Source organism: Aedes aegypti, chromosome 2, assembly GCF_002204515.2.
Source record: "Aedes aegypti strain LVP_AGWG chromosome 2, AaegL5.0 Primary Assembly, whole genome shotgun sequence".
NCBI classification, from domain to species: Eukaryota; Metazoa; Arthropoda; class Insecta; order Diptera; family Culicidae; genus Aedes; species Aedes aegypti.
In genome coordinates, this window is record NC_035108.1 from 139348455 (window position 1) to 139370617 (window position 22163).

At 37.3% G+C, this 22163-nt stretch overlaps 1 protein-coding gene across 1 annotated transcript in view; it reads left to right on the forward strand.

Moving 5' to 3' along the window:
- Window positions 1-22163, forward strand: part of LOC5575821 — a 326519-nt gene that overhangs the window by 60696 nt on the left and 243660 nt on the right. The window lies entirely within an intron of this gene.

Consider the following 22163-nt stretch of genomic DNA (forward strand, 5'->3'; position numbering starts at 1 on the left):
CTCGTGAAAAGCGTTGAGCTGTTGCCAATATTCTCGTTGATCGAATCAAAGCTGTCAATCGTCATCGGTTGCACCTTCGTCGTAGCGCCGTTCAAAACATATTCCGAACAACAAGGCAATAGCTTTCCTCCACTTTATTTGGTTAAAATTGTTGGTACAGCTCAGTGGGGTAAGATAGCCCAACAATCCAAAATTGTTCTTGTTACAATCATAATGATGTTGTCGGGCAAAATGTTTTACTCAATTATTTTTACAGAAAACTTTTGGTATTTTTATTTGATATTTGGTAATGAAGTTTTCAAAATTTGGCTAAGTGATCCTTGATTAAAATGTTATGCACCCGACATCTTTTCTATACTTATTGGATAACACATAAAACGTGGCATTTGGTACCACCATCCCCCTGTATGCACTGGTCCGACACACGTATATGTAGACCAGGACCCGAACGGGCATGGGAACCGAGCGTCGATTAATCGAGTTTTCTCCACTTCGCGCGCGCCCGATGGCTCTCGTTGACAGGGCCCCGAGCTTCGCGCTTGATTGAGCAATGGATTTTCGTTATCGCAAACCGTTGAAGCGTGAATCGACGCCTTAGCGAACTTTTGAGTGGTTTTCGATATCTATTCGGGTACCTTCCTCCGGTTCCCGTTCACGGTTCGATAAAAAAACAGAACCGAAGCCATCAAATGGCCAAACGCCGCCACGCACACAGGAAAGTGATGTTTACTTGGCAATCAATTACCTATTTGGTGGGTCCTTCACGAAACACAATCACCCGGCCGAGTAGGTACTACTTACTGGGTTATTCCGGTGGTTTCTTTGGGGGAGAACTAGAACGAGCTCCTCCAATGAAAGGCCCCGATGGCATACACTTGAGCTACAAGGGGGTGCTGGGGGTGGAGCAGCACTATTCCCTTATCAGCCGCTTATCATCGGCACATTATATCGTCGGTTTTGCTGCTCAGTGCTCACTCAAGAGCCTAATGTCCTAATGTGTACATAACAAATCACTACACACACGCACGGCAGCGGGTCGGCCGGCCGATTGCGGAAGGTTGGAGTTGTTTGAAAAATGTCATAAGCCCTGAGAGGCGGCAAATCGTGATTGGATTATTCACAGTCCGAGGTGTGCAGGAACTGAACTCGGTTTCTGCGGATGATGCATTAATCCAAATCGATGAGTCGAATAGCAAATATATGACCTTGATTGATTAAGATCGTTGAACAAAGCGCAAAATAAAGTTGAAAAGTTGAAAAGCATTCGACAGTGTTTGGCATGACGGCTTAATTGTGAAATCTTGATTTTCCAATATAATATAATCCATAGTTATCTTTCCAATCGCTCACTTCAGATTAAATTTCAGAACTCAAAGCCTTTAAGAGCTGGTGTTCCTCAAGGCTGCATTTAGGGGCGAATGTTTACAATATTTTCACATCCGACCTAGCTGAGTTACCTCAGGGATGTAAAAAAATCTTTGTTTGCAGTTGACACAGGCCTTTCCGCCAAATGACGAAGCCTGCGTGTCATCTGTAGTAGATTGCAGAAAAGTTTGGATATTTTTTTAATCATTTTTCTAAGCCTGACGCATACAGGCATTAATTAAGCACTATATTGGATTTATATTCGCATACAGGGCATGTTTAAATGCCATCTAGTGTTTTGACAGATATACCACGTGCTTTGTGTTTGCATATAGTGGTAAAAGGGAGTCAAACATAAACCTTCTCACTTCTACAATTGCAGGTTTTATGACGGTGAAAAGTAATGGTTTATATTCGTCACTTTTCTTCCATTACTATTCATCTTATGTGGCCGAAGGAGCAGAGGAGCTGGACTTCAACAACTCAACAAAAAGGGTGTCGCAGGTTCGAGACGCAAAATGAGGAATTTCATCATCATAAAACGAGGATCAAAATGTGGCAATTGCAAGTCATCAAAAGGATGAAAACCACCATAATGAATAAGTTTGCGACGGAGAAGTACTATCTGAATCATTCTATTACATGTTTGCATACTATTCAAGGTTTCCGTTTTCATTCATTCATTTATTTACCTCGTGTACCAGCTGCTTGGCCATATACGCGAAAGCTCTCTGGCTGTGTACGCGAAACCACAAAATTTTCGCCCAAAAAACATGGCGAAAACAACTGACGTTTCTCACGTGATCTTATATTAGCATTAGTGGTGCAGAGAAGCACGGTTATATCTTTGCATTATAGTGGCGCGCTATTTCACCTTTTCCAGCATTAAAGCAGCATTATATGCGTATATAAAACTGACATGCACGACACGACAATGCGGCACGATAACAGTTTTATATGCACATATAGGGTAATCATTTGATGCTTGTCAGTTTGATACACGCATATAATGCTGATATAATGCCAGAAAAGACGAAATAGCGTGCCACTATGATGCACAAATATAACCGTGCTTCTCTGCACCACTATGACCACGTGAGAAACATCAGTTGTTTTCGCCATGTTTTTTGGGCGAAAATTTTGTGCTTTCGCGTATGCGGCCAAGCAGCTGGTACACGAGGTAAATAAATGAACGAATTAAAATGGATACCTCGAATAGTATGCAAATATATAATAATATGATTCAGATAGTACTTCCCTGTATCAGACTTATTCATGTTGGTGGTTTTGATCCTTTTGAGGGTTTGCCACTGCCAAATTTTGATCTTTGTTTTATGATGATGAAAATTCCTCATTTTGCATCTCGAACCTGCGACACCCGTATTGTTGAGTTGTTGAAGTCCTGCTCCTTTGCTCCTTCGGCCACATAAGATGAATATTATTGGGAAGAAAAGTGACCAATTTAAACCATCTTTTTCCCATCATAAATCTTGCGATTGTAGTAGTGAGAAGATTTATGTTTGACTACCTCTTACCACTATATGCAAGCACAAAGCACGTGGTATATCTGGCAAAACACTGGAGGACATTCAAACATGCCCTGTATAAGAGTATAGAGCCAATATAGTGCTTATTTAATGCTTGTATGCATCAGGCTTAGAAGCATTAATGATGCAGTAATAGGGTTTCCATGCAGTAGAAGTGCTGTTATTAGGCGTGAAAGCATTTGTAGTGCTATTATAATGCATGTATGCATCGATGATGCTGATTAAGGGCTTATTATTAGTGCTTATGGTTACTTGAACGATCCGATGCAGCTTAGCATCAGATAACAGCTATCTGTCTGAAGAGTTTCAATGTAAAGTAGGTAACTGATAAGCTTAGTGTTCTTAAATGTTGTTGGACACCCATTTGTTTTTTTTTTTTTGAAATTTTCGTCTTTGCTGACAAGTAGTTATCCATCTTTGCATTCCAGTATTTATAGTCGAATTTACGTCACAAAGCCCAATATAATGCCAGATTTGCCTAAGGTTCGGCTATGCTATGCTAAAAATAGTGCCTTCGATGAAAAAGGAAATTAAAATAACTTTCGTGGAAAATTAATTATCCCAATCTGTTTTGCTTGAAAGATAAACTACACGAAACAAACAAATCAGCGCTAGCATTTCAAAAGGGGGTAACAATGTTGAAAATTCAATTGTCGGTAACACATTTAACACAACTATCAGTAGAAACATTTCTTTCGTTTTGCATGAGCTTCAATGCCTTATACTCAATTGTTGAATCAAAAATATTTGAAAGTCCATTTACATCCTGGCTTTCCCACCATTAACAAATCCGTGGAATCAAATTCCCGCTGTAACGCCCATCATAACTCGATAAGCCCTTTGGCAAAATGTCAGTTTGCTACTTGCTCATCCAATGAATCATTGGATAGCAGCAGAATAAATTACTTTCCAACAGATAAGCAAAATATTTGCCTTATTGCTCGATCAACCCGGCCATCCAGATGTCAGCGACGGCGGGCTCCGGATGGCTGCTTATCTTGGTGGTGTTTATTCGTTTATCTTGCAGCAATTTAGAGTTGTCGAAAAGTTTCCCCACACCGCGCACACACCGGGAGGAAAGTAAAAATTTCACGCCCTGCAGGCATCACACAAAACTACATCACGGGACAAGCTCACCCACTCGAGCGCCTGAAAAACCATCCACCCATAAACGTCAATAGCCAATTGGCAATAAATTTTGATCATCCGCATCGAGAGCCCGGCTTCTGTTCTACGAACCGGGCGGCTTGCGTTGCGACCCCGAATTTTTCGTTGTTATTTTTTTTTTCGTTCTTACCTTACGCCAGTGCTTCCCAAACTGTGAGGTTCGACGCTTCTCTAGGTGCGCCACAGTTTAAGATCTATCCATTAAATACGTAAGACGATTTTAGAAAATTTTCAATTTTCCCTCCTCCCATAGTAAGATTTTTTGTTAAAAAAGAAATAAAAAAAGTATGGCGCGTAAGTAATTGTGTACCCCCTCCGCTATTCCAATCCACGTATAGTAAATAATAAAATAATGTTTATCTAAGCAATGTATATTTATGCTCTAAATAACGATTGTTTTGCTTGAATCTGTTAGGGCCGTTTTGTATCAACTTTTTTTTATTGAAAATTATCTGTTTTTCTATAATTTTGTGTTTCTTTTAACAATCTTATACCCAAATTTTTGTTTGTGATCTTAATACATATTTTGCTATCTAAAATCGATCTAAGCACGTTTTAAGCAATGATTTTTTTATTCATGAGTTTATGGACCTTTTTTGTGATGTCAAGAAAAATTATGCTGAGTTGATATAACCAATCCCTGCTGTAGTTTAGCACTGAATTTTTCAATTCACGACTGCATTCAAATCATGTGGCGTCCATATTGAAAACAATGAGATAATAATAATGAAATATACAGAAACAAAAAAAAAATCAAAAAGTTTGAGCACCCCTGCCTTACGCCTTTCATCGATTCGATCCCATCAGGCCAGATATCAACGAAAGAAGAGGTGTGCACCGGCCAATTGCACTCTCACGGTGGCTATCCTTTCTGGTGGCGCGCGATTCAACGCGGATGACCCGCTTCGTTGTTCCAGTTGAGTGATCCGAATTTTCCCCCTCTCGACATCGTCATCGTCTTCTGCACCACCGGGGCGCGATGTGAAGTCACACTCTTACGTTTGCTCCTATATGTTACTTCCTTCCGCCCTGTGCGTTTCTCGAATGCCCCCTTCTATAAGTGCTTGTTGATTGTCACCCGCTCGTCCCTTTGCCGGGAGGAAGATTGAACAAATTGTCCCCTTAGCTTTCGGGTTATTGCCTTGTGTCACATGTTATGCGCCCGGGGACAGGGTCGGACTTTAGAAGTTATGAAATCCCATTGGACTTTCAAAACATTTCTACCGGATTTCGTCATCGAAGTAAGGTACAATGGGTGGAAGTATCAGTTAGGTAAATTGATCGTTTGAACATGTTACTTATAAATACTAGAATACTTTGATTATATTCGCACCATTGTTTTATTGAAGGTAATATTTTTAACAATAGTGATCTAAATAATATTAAAGTATTAAAAAAATCAATACTTATAATCGTTGACCCTGTGACATGGGAAAATTTCCAGAAACCTGGAGGAAATTTCCAGAATCCTACTCAGTATCGTCGGGGCCAAAAGTGGGATCATGGCACCAAATATTGCCGCAGTAATGCCAAATGCATGATTTACGGAGGTTCTTCTCACGCTAAGGAGCCTGTCCTGTTTGAAAAAAGTTTCTTTGCGTAAATGGCGGGGGCAACCATGTCTAGCTTTTAGGGTTGCTCTTCGCGCAAAAAAATCGTTGAGGCTTGCATCAGGCAGATAAACGGCAGAAATTTTCATAGCCGAAATTCCCCAGGCAGAATTTCCAACAATATTTTCAGTTAACGATCGCTTGCTCAGTAATCATACTCAACAGGTAAATTATTATCATGTTGATTCACAAGCTCATTTTCTTCCGGACCATTCTAATGTTTTAATTTCGAATTAATTTACCCAAGGGAATTTCCAAGCCAATTTTGTCCCAGGTAAATTCCGTTCCTCCCCTTTAAATTCTCTTCCTACGAGAAATCGTTCGAATTGTCTTAAATCAAATGGAAATACCCATGTTTATGCCTCTGCAAGTAACTTCTATTCCATCTCTTCTTCAACGGAAAATCTCAACAGAAAATCATCAGAAACTGCACCCACTTCTAGTAACATTCTTTTTAGATGAACAATTGAATCAAAAGATTGGTTCAATATTTAAAAGCACCACTATAGCTGCAGAAGTTCAAATTGGTAAAATATTTTCTAATATACAGTCGAAGCTCGTTATAACGACAATTTTTATAGCGACAAAAGCTCTCTATAGCGACATTTTTCGGTCCCTTGAAAAATTTTTTGATGTTATAACTATTCTCTATAGTGACAATTCCCTATTACGACGGTCCCTTGCGATGTCGTTATAACAAGCTTCGACTGTAATTGTTATTGGATTAAGTTTCTCTAATGGATCCAAATAATTTCCCCTCCGAGATTTCTGATGTTCATTGGCTTTTGACTACAAACGAACTAACGTTTTGACTCATATTCCGAACACTTAAGACCAACGGTGACTTCAAAAGCATCTGATAGGCATAAATTAGCTGATATTTGTGAACATTTTAATTTCTTCACAAAGCCTACCCAAGTAACCAGTAAGCACGATAATGCGGTACGGTAACAGCATTATATGCGCATATAGGGTTATCATTTGATGCATTTCAGTTTTATATACGCATATAATGTTATTATAATGCCAGAAAAGGCGAAATAGCGTGCCATTATAGTGCCAAGATATAACCGTGCTTCTCTGCACCACTAATGCTGATATAAGACCACGTGAGAAACGTTAGTTGTTTTCGCCAGGTTTTTAGGGCGAAAATTTTGTGCTTTCGCGTACGCAGCCAGAGAGCTTTCGCGTATGCGGCCAAGCAACTGGTACACGAGGTAAATAAATGAATAAATGTAAACCTCTAATAGTATGTAAAAAATGTAATAAAATGATACAGATAGTACTTCTCCGTACCAGACACCTTCGTTTTGGTAGTTTTCATCCTTTTGAAGACTTGAAATTGCCATATTTTGATCCTCGATTTATGATGATGAAATTCCTCATTTTGCGTCTCGAATCTGCGACACTCGTATTGTTGAGTTGTTGTTCTGCTCCTTTGCTCCTACGGCCACATAAGATGAATAGTATTGGAAAGAAAAGTAACCAATTTAAACCATCACTTTTCCCCGTCATAAAACCTGCAATTGTAGTAGTGAGACCACTATATGCAAACACAAAGCACGTGGTATATATGTCAAACCACTGGATGGCATTTAAACATGCCCTGTATTCGAATATAAAGCCAATCTAGTGCTTATTTAATGCCTGTATGCATCAGGCTTAGAAGCATTAATGATGCTGTAATAGGGTTTCTATGCATCGGAAGTGCTGTTATAAGGTGTGTAAGCATTTGTGGTGCTATTATAATGCATGTACGCATCTATGATGCTGATTAAGGGCTTATTATTAGTGCTTATGGTTACTTGGGTAACCGATAGCAGTTGGGTGTACTGATAAAAATGTTTATTTAAACTTGTTCAGTTTTGTTTTTACGTACAAGTATGGAACAACATTTTGACTCAAATTGCGAACACTGCATTCATTCTGTCTCGTATTCCGGACACCTTGATTCAAATTCCGAACAGCACGAACAAATCGTATTCAATTATGCATTCAAATTCATCGCAAATAAATTTATCTAAGCTAGTTTATGTGGTCTCGAGCTAGAGAATTATCACTACTCCCGAGGTATAAAATTGATTGGAAGACGTTAAAATTGAATTGCAATTGACTGCCATTTCCTGGTAATTTATTGACATATTTCAGCGAAACATTGCAACCTAGTCGCCAGATTCTACCCCATTACCCCGAATCCCATTACCCCTAATGCCATTAACCCGAAGGCCATTACCCCGAATTCCATAACCCCAAACGATCCATCACCCCGAATGACATTACCCCGAATTCCAATATCATGGGGAAATATCATCAGTATCGTCATGTCAAGATAATTGTAAATTAGGGGAAATAGCATTCGGGGTGATGGAATTCGGGCTAATGGTACATTCGGGGTAATGGAATTCGGGGTGATGGCATTCGGGGAAATGGCATTCGGGGTAATGGGTTAGAATCTTTGTAGGAACATATTCGTGTACTCAAACATGTTGGTTCGTCGAACTTGCGTTTCATAGTAACCGTATAAAGTTGTGTAATACGGAAGGGAACCAAATTGTTCATTCGTCTTTGTCAGATTGATAATGAAACCATCGGTGTTGGAAGAGAATTTCTCCAGAGGCTCTTACAGAGAGTTCTCCAGGGTCTTTTTTTAAGATTCATCCAGGGATTGTACTAGAAAATTATCCAAGAAAATCTTTACAGTGATCCATACAACGAAAGATTCCTTCACGAAGAACTTTTGATCGCAACCAGATTTAGATAGGACTACAGAAGTACCTTCAGAAATTCTTCAGAAATTCTGCCTCAGGGATTCCTCTAGGAAAATTGTTTTAGTGATTACTCTAGAGATTTCACAATGAGTTTCTTAAAGAGTTCCAGCGGGAAAGTCTCCAGTTATTTCTCTATAGAATTTTTCAATAATATATTTAATAAGATTCTTCCAGGAATTTCTCCGAAAATTTCTCCATGTACTTTTACGGCGATTGTTCCAGGGATTCCTTCAGAGATTCTTTCATGCATTTTTCTAGTGATTTCTCATGATATTACTTCAGAGACTCCTCCAGAAATTCTTCTGGAGACTCCTACAGAAATTCTTCTAGAGACTCTAAAGGAGTTCCTTCAGGAATGTCTCCAGGGGTTATACTAGGACAACTTCTTTTAGGATCACTCCAGAAATTCTTTCGAGAATACTTTGAGAATATTCCCCAGGTAGTCCACTCGAAATTCCTCCAGGATTTATTTCGGAGATTTCTTCAGAGATTGCTCCACAGGTTAGTCTATAAGGAATTCCTGCAGGGACAGCACCAGTTTTTTTTTCTTGGAATCTGCAATTAATTTCTTCATGAATTCCTAAAGAGATTCCTCGATAGTTTTCAACCGCAATTCCTGGAGATAGCTTTAGCAAAATCTCTACAGGAATTACTCAACAAAAATGTATTGCAGGTTTCCTAGAAGCTTATCTAGAGAATGATTCTGTGCCTCAAAAAATATCTCCGGGGATATCTTTTCAAGAACCCCTCTAGAAAATCCTCCAGAGATTTCACCATGAATTCCAGAATTTTATCAGAAATAATCCCAAGAATTCTTCCTTCAAGGACTTTTATGAAAAAACTTTTATGATAAATTTCTGGAAATATACTTTAAGGGATTCCACGAGCAACCTTTAAAAATAGTAGTCCCTGTAGAATTTTATGGAGGAATACCTAGAGAAAATCCTGGAAAAATTCCTGTGGAAATCTCTGAAACAATCATGGAAGAAATTCTTGCTGGAGTTCTTGATGGAACACCCGGGAAAATTTCTGGAGGAATTCCTGAACAAATCTCTAGAACAACTTTTGAAGGAATTATAAAGGGAGTTTTCTGGTGTAATCTAAGTAATTTCTGAAGAAATGTGTAACGGTGTAATCTTGTGTAACTCCTGAAGAAATTGCTGGAGAAATTTCTTGAATTGCTGAAGGAATCCTCGAAGCCATCTGTAGAGTTATCTTTGGATAATTCCTGGAGTATGCTCGGACAAATTTCTGAAAGAATCACTGTTGAAATTTTGCTGGAGAAAAGCTTTGATTTTGTTTTGGAGAGTTGTCAAATTTTTGGGAGAAATATAAGGAAACATCTCTGGGAATATCACAGGAGGATACTATGCAAAAAATATTTAGAGAAATTCCTGGAGTAATGGAAAGGAGCTGTATGAAACTTGTTTAGAAAATACGGTTTTGATTGAAAATTCTTCTTAAGGGAATTTCTAGATAATCTATTGGAGAAATGCCTTGAAAAATTCATTGGATGAATCCCTGAAGAAATAGATATTGTAGAGATTTGGTGAAAATTATGAATAATAAAACGACCTACAGGGTGGGTGAAAAAATCTGGCTTATGAAATCTCGGGATTTTCTTTTGAAAAAGTCCCTAATAAATTTCTGGAAAAAACATTTAAAGGGATCTCAGAGGTTCTAAAAAAAATCTTTCCGGCATTTTTAAGCGATAATTTGAGATGTGATTCTCTTAAATTATCGCTTAAAAATTCCTACAGGACTTTATTCAGAAAAAAAAAATGAAGTAAAAGTCCCTAGAAAAAAAATAAATATATATGAAACAAAAGAGGAATTCGCAGAGAAATCCCTGCCTTGAATAAAATCTCAATAAATGTTTGGAAAAGTTTTTAGAAGCATCTTCGTGAATATATTGTAAAAGTCCATTGATTTTCAAAGGAGTTTTCATAAGAATATATAAAGTTAGGTAGAGAACGCTCCAAATAACACCCATGAAGCATTCCAAAAGAAAGCCATAGAATGGGAGGAATCTTTATAAAAAAATGACTGAAAAACTTTCATAAAAATGTCCAATATTAAATTATGTTGTTATGTTTGGATTATAACAAGCTGTACAATATATTGACTTAATTATTATTTTTCACGTGAAAATAAACTTGAATTCTTTCAGAAACTTATCTCAGGATGCTTTAAAAAATACTTTCCTTCTTAAATATTCAAAAAGATTTTTCTCCAATTTTGTTTTAAGCATTCCTCCAGGATGTTCAGGGAACCTTTTAGAAATTCTCTTGGACACTATCAGAAATTACCTCAAAATTTAAAACAAAATTCGGCAGGCAACTTGAAATGTTTCATACCTCAAAAATCTCACATTGAATCACACCAGGGATTTTTTCTTGATTTATTTCAATTGTTCGCCCAAGTGTTGTTTCAAGAATTCTACCAGAATTTCTCTTCGGGTTCCCTCAACAAATGGAAATGGACCTCAGAAATTCATTTTGGGTCGATTCGAGGATTCATCAAGAAGTTCTTGCCAGAATGTCAGGAAAATTCATCTCATATGTGTCAAAAAAAATCTTTGGGGAATCTCGAGAAACTATTGAAAATATTTAAGGAATGTGAAGAAAAATTGGTTAGGGATTGCTGGAAGTGTTAATGAAATGAAGAATTCCTATTGGCTTTCAGGAAACAATTGTAGATTTAGCCGTGAAAATACTTGTTGAGAAAATCAGGAAGTTTTCACATCTGAAATTTGTTTGATGAAAATTTGTTCACTGTGTTTTGATTGAAAACAATAAAATATAGTGAACACATTTTCATGTAAACGTTATTGATTTCAAAGGAAAAAAAAGTTTTTAAAAATTCTACATATAATGACGGATCCTGCCTGTTTTATGAATGAAAATAACACAAGGCACTTTGAATTGAATTTTGAAAATGAGTAATCCATTCCAAAACGAATCCTCAGGCAAGTTGTATTCCAAAAAAATCCTTGTAAATATTTTTGGTTAAAAGCCTGGAAACAAATTCTGATATAGTAAAGTGTGTTACAACGGGTAGGATATAAAAAGAAATGCTAGAGCATTGGAGGAAACTCTTGAAAGAATTGTAGATCTCTCAAGATAATTCTGAAGGGATATCTTAAGTATTTACTTGTGTAACTTTTCTTCAGATTATAAAACTTTCTGTATCCGAGAAATGCACATGATACACCCGAAATTTACATGAATAATCCCGTATAAATCCTTAAAAAAAAAGTTGAATGAAATTCTTCATACTCTTTTAGACTATTGACTTAAAAAATAAAGACGGTGAAGTAATTTATAGAGGTAACTGGCAAAGATTGCAGAACCAACGGTAAATATTTTTGGATTATGTCTGGACGATTTACAGAGGGGATTCCTGAAGGATTTGTTGGGTTGATTTATAAAAAACGTATGTAAATTCCCTGAAAATTTGGAAACAATCTTGAAGAAAACGCAGAATAAATTTCACATGAAGTCTTTAATTGGGTTTCGGAAGAAATCGCTACAGTATTTAGTGGACGATATCCAGGAGAAATGTCTAAACATCATGAAGTTTTGGAGTTTCCGACGAAATGTTCAGAGGACTTCCTCGACATTATTATTGCGTCATTCCTGAAGGCAATTCTAAACAATGTTGCATTCCTTTAAGGAAGGATCTTTGAACGCATTTATAGAATAATTTGAATTAATACTTGAAAGTAAGGAAGGATTAGTTGAGGGAAACCGGTGGGTTAAAGTTATAATTTTTGACCTACAAGAATTCTGTGCCAATTTTCGGATTTTCATAAGACAAAGTGGGCCAAAATCGTATGGATAAGTCGAAAAAGGGTGCTTTTCCCTTATGTTAAGGCTAAGTAGCCCGTCATTCGTTTTGGCAACAATGATGACTTTTCAGCATGCATTTCAAAGTGATAAAACTCAGTCTTGATAGTTTATGTTGACTTGAAAAAGAATCACTGTACGCGCTAACATGCATAAAGTATGCTGATACCTTTTCAGCTATGTCAGTGCAAAACCAACTGATTTTCTTTGATTCGAAATCGTGAAATGAATTAGCAACAATCATTAACGACGCGTACAAATTTCAATGACAGCCTACTTCGCCTTAAGGCGAAGTAGGCCTTCATTGAAATTTGTACGCGTCGTCGATGATTATTGCTAATTCATCTCACGATTTTGAATCAAAGAAAATCAGTTGGTTTTGCACTGACACAGCTGAAAAAGTATCAGCATACTTTATGTATGTAAGCGCGTACAGTGATACTTTTTCAAGTCAATATAAACTATCAAGACTGAGTTTTATCACTTTGAAATGTAAGCTGAAAAGTCATCATCGTTGCCAAAACGAATGACGGGCTACTTAGCCTTAATAACATACTCTAATCTGAGACGAGACTCGCGAAGACGGTCTTCTTTTTCTGTGAATGCTGAGTTTTTTTTCTTATTCCACATTGTGTTTATACCAATTATGCGCATGCTGTTCAAATCCTCACATGAACCTCTCAGCAAAAAATGATTGAGTTTGCATCACATCGAATCATAAAAAGCCGTTTGAGTGAAATTTCATGCCAGCAAACGTAGCAGACATTTGAAATAATTAATCTTCTGCTTAGGTTTATCAGCAATTTTGGAAAACACTGCTCCGCCGACTGAGATTTTAAATAACAGTTTACTTTGAACACAATACTTTTCATTTTTTCAGCCATAAAAACGGTGGGCTGCATTTGACGTTTCGTGAGAGAGGAATCTGGGCTGCATATAACGTTGATATTTTTCCTCTTCGCGAGTCTCTCTCAGACTCTAATAACAGCAACAGCAGTAGAGATATTTTGACAAACAATTAATAAACCACACATTGGTTGCTACGACCATTAGTCATGGAACTGACCTGAGAGAGACTCGCGAAGAGGAAAAATATCAACGCCATATGCAGCCCAGATTCCCCTCTCACGAAACGTCAAATGCAGCCCACCGTTTTTACTACTGAAAAAGTGAAAAGTATTGTGTTCAAAGTAAACTGTTATTTAAAACCTCAGTCGGCGGAGCAGTGTTTTCCAAAATTGCTGATAAATCTAAGCAGAAGATTAATTATTTCTAATGTCTGCTACGTTTGCTGGCATGAAATTTCACTCAAACGGCTATTTATGATTCGATGTGATGCAAACTCAATCATTTTTTGCTGAGAGGTTCATGTGAGGATTTGAACAGCATGCGCATAATTGGTATAAACACAATGTGGAATAAGAAAAAAAACTCAGCATTCACAGAAAAAGAAGACCGTCTTCGCGAGTCTCGTCTCAGGAACTGACGTGTTTGTTCGAACTGAGTAATATATGGGAGAACAATTCGTACTTACAGAACCTCGTAAAGTTAGCGCGATTATGGAACGATTTTTTTTTTGAACGATCGTTCGTGCATTGCGCAATCAAGACTAACTCACACTGAGCCTGTTCGTGAGTCTGTCATGTTTGTTTTGCATCGGTTTACACTCGTGAGGTACTTAGTGATGCCTACATTTCCACTACTGGCTTGAAATTGACTTGCTACAGAAATTATAACTTCTTATATTGCGAAATTTAGGTTCCATTCGCATTCCCTAATCGAAGACACGGCCGACCCTGTCCTGCATGTAAGTATCGGCATTGGATGAAGGAATAGAAAGGGCGGTTTAGGAAGAATCGTATTTGTGTATATTGAGGCTTTATCCGTTTTGTATGGGAAGCAGGAAAGTGGAATTAAAAAGGGGTGAATGTGTTCCTTTTATGAACTAGCAAGGAGTACAGATAACAGAGTATAGATTATGGTAATTATAATTATGGGCTGGACAACTAGAAAGAAAGATGATTATAATTTTCTGTTGCAATTTCGTGCCTTCTGGTGGCCGACCATTGCAATGTGGGAATGAAACACATGCTCTTCCCGTCCGTAGTCTAGGTGCATCGGAAGATTTTCAGAGTTAACCCGCATTACTGCACGCATATTCTGATCCGCTCCTATATCGCAAACAATCGCCGGAAGTGATCCCACTGGACGCAGATGTCACTCCTGGAGTCAGTTAACCCTAAAGAAAACCATTAGCTCATCCTGTCTCTATACCGCTAATGACAATCCACCGACCTGTATGGAGGTAGACCCAGAGAGCGGGAAGTCGTCATTATCCACTCTACGAACTCGTCAACCACAACCCGGAGGACCAATCCCACATTGGAAAGTGCACTGTGCGTTAACTCGACCGAGGGGGGAACGCACAAATACAGCTTCGATAACAATAGCAAACGGTTGATCGTTTTTTCCACAAACTCAAATTACCTTCGCTATATCCCGGTCATAGCACTGAATCGATCAACCCACTCCCTATCCTGTAATCGCCCGAAGAAGCGTAAATTTTGCTGCTCATCACTTCGGAAAGTTATTCTCTTCCTGCAACACCCGTCACCACGTTCGATCGAATTCCTCTACAAGGTGTATGCTCAGAACGTTGGCGATGACGAATTTCGAAGGTGGTCTGTCAACCGTTACGGAGATGCAAAGCAAGCTGACTTTTTAATTTATAATCCAACGTTTTTTCTTGCCCTGGCGGAATCTTTGTCCGGGCATCCGGTCGTTGTAATCTATCAGTGAACCTTTGACCACAAAGCCTCCTTAAACAAGTTTTGAAGGTTTCAGAGCATTGTAGAATATCTTAATGAGCACGGAAATAAAATATTTTTCAGGAAGAAATGAGTGTTTCCGTGATTTTACAAGAAGAGATTAAGTTTTGGGTACAAATATGAACAAGAAATTTAATTTTGGATGGAAATCTGAAACCAAGCAAGGTTAAAAAAAAGGAGAGGCATCTATGAATAAATAACAAAGTAAAACCAATTAAAACTCAAGGAAAAAAGTCACTCGCGAAGTGATTGGGACGATTTAAAATAACGAAAAGAAAATTGTGTAGCCTCCTTAAAAAACGAACGTAAACAGAATTTGAATCAATTGAAACTTTACGCCGAACATATGAAATCGGGTTTACCAAAATGAAAAATACTGCTGACGGAACGGAAATGACGCGATACTTTTTACTTTGTAATTTTTCAGCACCATTATTTTATAAATTGTTCATTTGCAGCCGCAGCTAGCAATGAAGTTAGATTGGTGTTCTAGAAACCGCTACTGAGGTCTTCAGCTAATTGGCATGTTTTGCATTAGGATTGCCCGCAAAAACGTATTTTGCATGAAAAAATGCACTTGATCGATGCCATTAAACTCAAATTACACCCAGACAGTGGACAAAATCTCGTAATATGAACCCATTTGAGCAGGAAGTTGATATCCATCAAATCAGATATGCAAATTCCCCGATATCCACCAATCTTCCAAATCATACCTTTTTCCTACACAATGAAACATGCAACTCCCGTCTAATTGATACTCATTGTCCCCTAAAGATGTACCGCGAAATTGTCAAACAACCCGTATTAGGGCTAACAGCTGGGTTGTTGCGTTGCTGGAAAATATTTTGGGAGCATTTCCCGAATCAAAACCCCGACGTATGTCTTTAAATTTTATTAGTCAATAATAACAGCTTCTGCCGGGGAGAAGAGTACCAACCAAAGTGACTGATCCCCATTGCCTACCAAGAGAACGTTGCCAGCAATGCAAGGGTTTGGATGGATGGCGACGAGACACGGCACTTGATTTTGCCCGAGGTGCTCGCAGGACAACTCCTCTGCTGCTGCTCTACCGTGCCCGCAAGCGAGCAACGAATCATTCGATCGATCCATCCTGCAACAGCAGTGCTTCCCAAACTTATTTGACTTTCGTCCCCTTGAAGCCAACATATTCTGGAATCATCCCCTGAAATGTTTATAATAATTTTTGAATACACGGTAACCTCAATTTACGAACTAGAACGTGGGTTCGTAAATTGAATCAGTTCGTTAATTGAATCAGATCGTAAAACGAGGGAGCTTAGTGATCGGATTAGACATAATCTCGTATAATTTCACCTCGACTCCCAAACAACCGGTTCAGTTTGAGCTACATTTTTGAAGTGTTCTGGCAACACTGAGCCGATCGGATCCGATCGTACTCGACCCGAGCAGCATCAGCTGTGCGATGCTGGTCTGATAGAAAGCGAAAGTGAATTTCGAGGTCAGATTTGTTTTGCTAGTCATGAAGAGCAGAAGTGTAAAATTAGAAGAGAAGAAGCAATAAATCGTTGTCAGTGAACCTAGAACAAAATTTGTTAAGTGTTGTGTTCGTTGAAGAATAAAGTGTAGTTAAATCAACCAGTTGTGTACTTACCTGTATCAAGTAGGAAAGATACTTACCTGTTGAGTGCTGTGCTGTACCGTCATTTTCGTCGCTGTTCACCTGGAACCTGTGAAGGAGAGAAAATTCTTGCCCGTATTGCTCCAGTGCTGCTCGGTCTTCTGCAGTTTGGCTCTGTGGATAAAACGACTGGAATTGAACGAGAAAGACAAGACACAACGTAGGGATTCCAAGCAGTTTTTGTGGTAAGATCGACCACTTAGTTTTAAATCGAGATTTTGCATTTTGAAGTCTACTTGCAGGAAATTCATTTTTATTGAGAGATTATGCTTTCTCAGTATTCTAAGCACATTATTGGTTTATTTGATTCCTAATCAGGTAAATATGTGTGTAAGTGTCAAAATATTCCGTAATCAATTCAGCGCGTATCGACAGTCAAGGACCTACAAATTCTCCTGGATTCTAAAATGACGTTCAAGGACCACGTCGCATATGCTGTGTCCGAAGCCTCATCGCAACTAGGATTCCTGTTCCGGTTTGCCAAAAAGTTTAAGAACTTGTACAGCCTAAACGCTTTGTACTGTTCTATAGTGCCCCTATTCTGAATATTTTTCTTTAGTTTGGTCGCCATTATAGCAGAATGGAATTCAAAGAATTGAGGCTTTTCAGCATAATTTATCCGTTTTTCTCTGTACCACCTTAGCTTGCCTAGCTATGATAACCGGTGCTAGCTGATCAATTTGGAGACACTGCATTCGAGACGTGATGTAGCCAAAACATGCTTTGTTGGACACCACGGATCTGATAAACTCTGCAGCCAGAGAAGAACACACATTCAAGCTTGACGAGACGAAAATACTAGACATAACAAATAGAGCGAGGAATCTACCAATTCTTGAGAGCTGCCACATCAACAACACATCGAATACGACAGACACGCAGGGTTGCCACATATACAGATTTATCTGTATTTTACAGATTTTCGTGAATATTTTATGACCAAGAATCTGTATATACAGATTACAGATATTTTGCAAAAATACAGATATACAGATTCTGTATACAGAATTTTGCTAAAATTATACAGATTTATACACATTTTTGAGCAAATATGAAAATAAATGTTTTTGGAAACCTTAAAATTCAAGCTGAGTTGTGACCTGTTGTGATTATTCTTCATTTAAGTTACAAATGATTAGTATTTTTTTGAATTCCTTGTTAAGTCTCATGATTATATCAATTTTTATGTATACAGATTTAAAATACAGATATTTTTCTCCAGGATACGGAAATACAGATATTCCAAGAACAAAATACAGTTTTTAATGTGGCAGCCCTGCAGGCACGAACAATCTACATGTAGCATATGCAGGAGTTCTACACTGGCTGAGAAACAATCAGCTGAATCGGAGAGGCAGAACAAGCTGATCAAAACAAATTGTAAATCCCAACACGCACACTGTAGTTTAGATTTTAATTACACACACCGAAAAACACGATATACTACACGAATACCACAACAACAAACGAAAGGCAATTGTGATCAATATTCGACCAGGTACTTTATTTCGGTGCGCAGCTTTAAGTTCGATTTTCCCACCGAAAAAGCTTCCAAAACTGGCTGCGGTTGTGCGGGAGTAAGTATATACGAAAAGAATGTGTAGGCGTAATATGAGTGTCGATATTAACTTTTCGTAATTAAAACATAAAATCGATCCACCAGACAGTCACAGGTTCTACCGAACCACACTAGATGAAAGAACTGTAACAATAGGTATAAATTCAATCATATTAAAATTAATCATAAAAATTATATGAATATATAATAAATTTCCAGAATCCCTGAGGAAGGTTCCAAACGGACCGAAACGTTGACACAATATAATATAACAGTTTTTTTTTTATTTTGTCAAGACTGAAAAGCCAATTTTTCATCAACAAGGAATTATAGTCGAACTACCAACGATCTCCTGCAAGGCAACATCGATTGCTCCACGCTGCTTAGCTGTTTGGACATCAACATACGATGCCGTAATCTCCGGATACATTTGATTATCCATATTCTTTCTGCTAGAACGAACTACGGTCACAGGAACCGATGTTTAGCATGTCTTGAGTGTTCAATCTGTGTTACCATGTTTTCGATTTTAATGTGTCGCGTGAATCAAACAAGTCCAACTACCGTCGAGTTTTGTGTTAGTTTTTATATTATTAGTTTGTATAATTTAGTGTTTGTATTTTAACACAACGTTCATTGTGGTTAAGTTTTACCTGTTTAATAAAGAAACAAAAGTTAAGGTCATCCAAGAATTCCTTGGATTTTGGGCATATGATTCTACATGCGTAAATGGAAATCACTTTATCATTTCTAAGTTGGAAAATATATCGTAACACTGGACCCTAGAAGACTCTTATATTTTGAAGAACCGTTTTTATCGTCAAGATCCCCGTTTTGGTAATTAAGTGAGTACAACTGGTGTTCTAGATCATCCAATAACTTTCTGGAATAATACATACGTTCAAACTACCTAACTAACTGCTAACCAATCTGTAAATGGTTTTTAATATGGCACAAACCATTCATATAAGTGAACAGAGCATTGCATGGAAAAGTACCGATATCCTTTGTCCTCCAAGAACTGGAATACAGGCCTGAGGATCTACAAGCATAAGTAATTGTATTTTGATGGTTTTCAATAATGGCGTTGACTGTTAACCCTTCAAATAGTTACACGGAGTATTTGTACGGATATTCTGGGTCCTCCAAAAACTTCATCGAATAAAGGCCTAAGGATCTATATATATAGGCATATATATAGGTTTTGATTAAGACACAGAACTTTAGCCCGTAAACGGAATCTACATATATAAACAGTTTATTGATAGTTTTGAATTATGGCATATACCTATCTCTTAATCCTTCGTATGAGTATACTGCGTTTGAATTTCATTTTAGCCCCTACCTATTTACTAGAATTAATGAAATATTGTGCTTATTTGTACCGACGATATTAATCTCCATTAAATGTAGGCTATCTATCAGAATTTCACTTTTGTGACAGCAGTATGTACAGTCGGGTCTTCTTTTAAACGCATTTCTATAACGCGCTCTACTATAAGATACACTAGAGCATTATAGGAGACTCATGGCTAACACGATTTCATCAATTTGGAGGTGTTGTCGAATATCTCGTACCGGGTACCCCCGTTGGTTTGACCACATTTAATCTGAACACTTTTTAATTTATACCCCGCTAATTTGCACATCGTTTAAAATGGTTCAAACGTCATTCAGCTCATGGAACGGAGTAAAGTGAAATGGAACGCTGTGGAACGGAACGCAGAATCAAAACAAAACAGTGAAAGAGGTAACCTTGTGGAAACATCATATTTAAAAGAAGTTGTAGTGATTTAACAAGCATATTAGTCTGCTGAATAAGCATCGTAAAAAATTTTATCCACGTTATATTTTTTTATTTATCGAATACCTGGACCTTTGATTGGAAATTTCTATGATTTAGTATTCTTTGTTAAACATTAGGACAAACTGACTGGAAACATCATATTTAAAACTAGTTGAGTGATTTAACAAGCATATTAGTCTGCTGAAAAAGCATCGTAAAAGTTTTTGTCTACGTTATATTTTTTTATTTTATCGAATACCTGGACCTTTGATTGGAAATTTCTATGATTTAGTGTTCTCATTTCTCTAATTTCTTATATGGTAGGAAATAGTTTCAGAAGTTATTGGTTCCCCATATATAAATACAAAGTGGCAAACATACTATCATATCTGTCATGTTCTTCAAAATGCATCAATTCAATTTTTGCTTTTTCGACTATATCCCGACTATCAGATCATATCAAAAATATATCACAAATATATCATATTGAGATATAAATATCTCCCGTTGATGAAATTTAGATATGACATATTATTTTTGCAATAATTCATGACATGATTACATCAGAATATGTTACAAATCGTTTTATAACACATCATGTTACAATTTAGATATGAAGTTCTCGAACATAATTGTTGCTACAAACATCATTATAACAAAATCATATCATAGGTTGTTATGATAAGAGGACATGTTATAATTGTGTTTCATTGTATGAAGAACATTTACCAAGACGCGGAATTAAATTAATAAACACCAAGTCCATGTTCATATGGGATGAGAAAACGTAGAAGCAGTTTAGCTTATATTTCACCCTTTACTTCAAGTGTACCAATAGCCTCAATGGTAGGGGCGTCAGGTCCATCCCGGTGATTTGGTACGTGTCTCGGTTCGATTCCCGTTCTCTACATGTTTTTTAAAAACAGTATAAAACTTTTTTATTTCATTTCTGCCATTTTCTAAAAATAGACGTACACACTTAAAAATATTTGCACAAAAAGTGGGTATAAATGTTTAGTTTGTACCCTAATTGATTTTTACCCAAAGTGGTTTTTGGTAACAAAATATGCTACAATTTTGATATGCTGTAGTGCAAAATTTTAGTTACTTTAACAACATCCTACACCTTATTTATAACAACCGGTGTTACCAAAAACGATCGTAACTAATCAATAAATAATAAATAAATTTATAATTTTGATAGTTTCAGCTAGTCCGGATGTCACCTGATGCGAGGGTGTGCGTCGTTCTTATGACTGAAAAAGTGAAAAGTATGTATTGTATTAAAATAAATTGTAATGGAAAATCTCATTGAGCGGAGCAGTTTTCCCAAAGATGCTGATAAATATTAATACAAGACAAGTAATTTCTAGTGCCTACTACATATACTGGCATGAAATTTCACACAAAAGCCTTTTTATGCTTGATGTAAACACAGATTCACGCTGTACCGAAAACTGACAGCTACTTGACGACTTCATTCCTATCCATCTCGAGAAAATTTATGAAATAAAATGATCCATTGGTCTGGATGGTATATGCTTGTCACATGTTTACACTCAAATTTGATGTTTACATCAGTAAAGAGTCTGCCTTGCTAATTCTGTATGTCGTGCACAGAGTGAAATAGGAAAAACTTAGTAATTACAGAAAAAGAAGACTGTCTTCGGGAGTCTCGTCACAGGTGTAAAGCATGAACGTGATACTCGAGTAGGCCTACGGCATACCTTTTCCTGCCATTCAAGAAAATCTTAAAAAATGGGCTCTAAGAGCTATACGTAACAGAACAAAGACCATCAAAGTACTATCAAGAGAAAAGTAATAACAAGATTGATATAGCTTTCCAAACTTAACCTCACATACATCTACTGCAAGTCAAAGTTTGCCCTTCTTTTTTCAAAGCAATTATAGTTTTGAGCATTCTTTTTGTGGTATTTTAAGTAAATGCGTACCCATGTATCAGATTAAAATGTGATTCACTACTTGTTCTACCCTTTTTTACTATTTAAATGTTGATTTATTA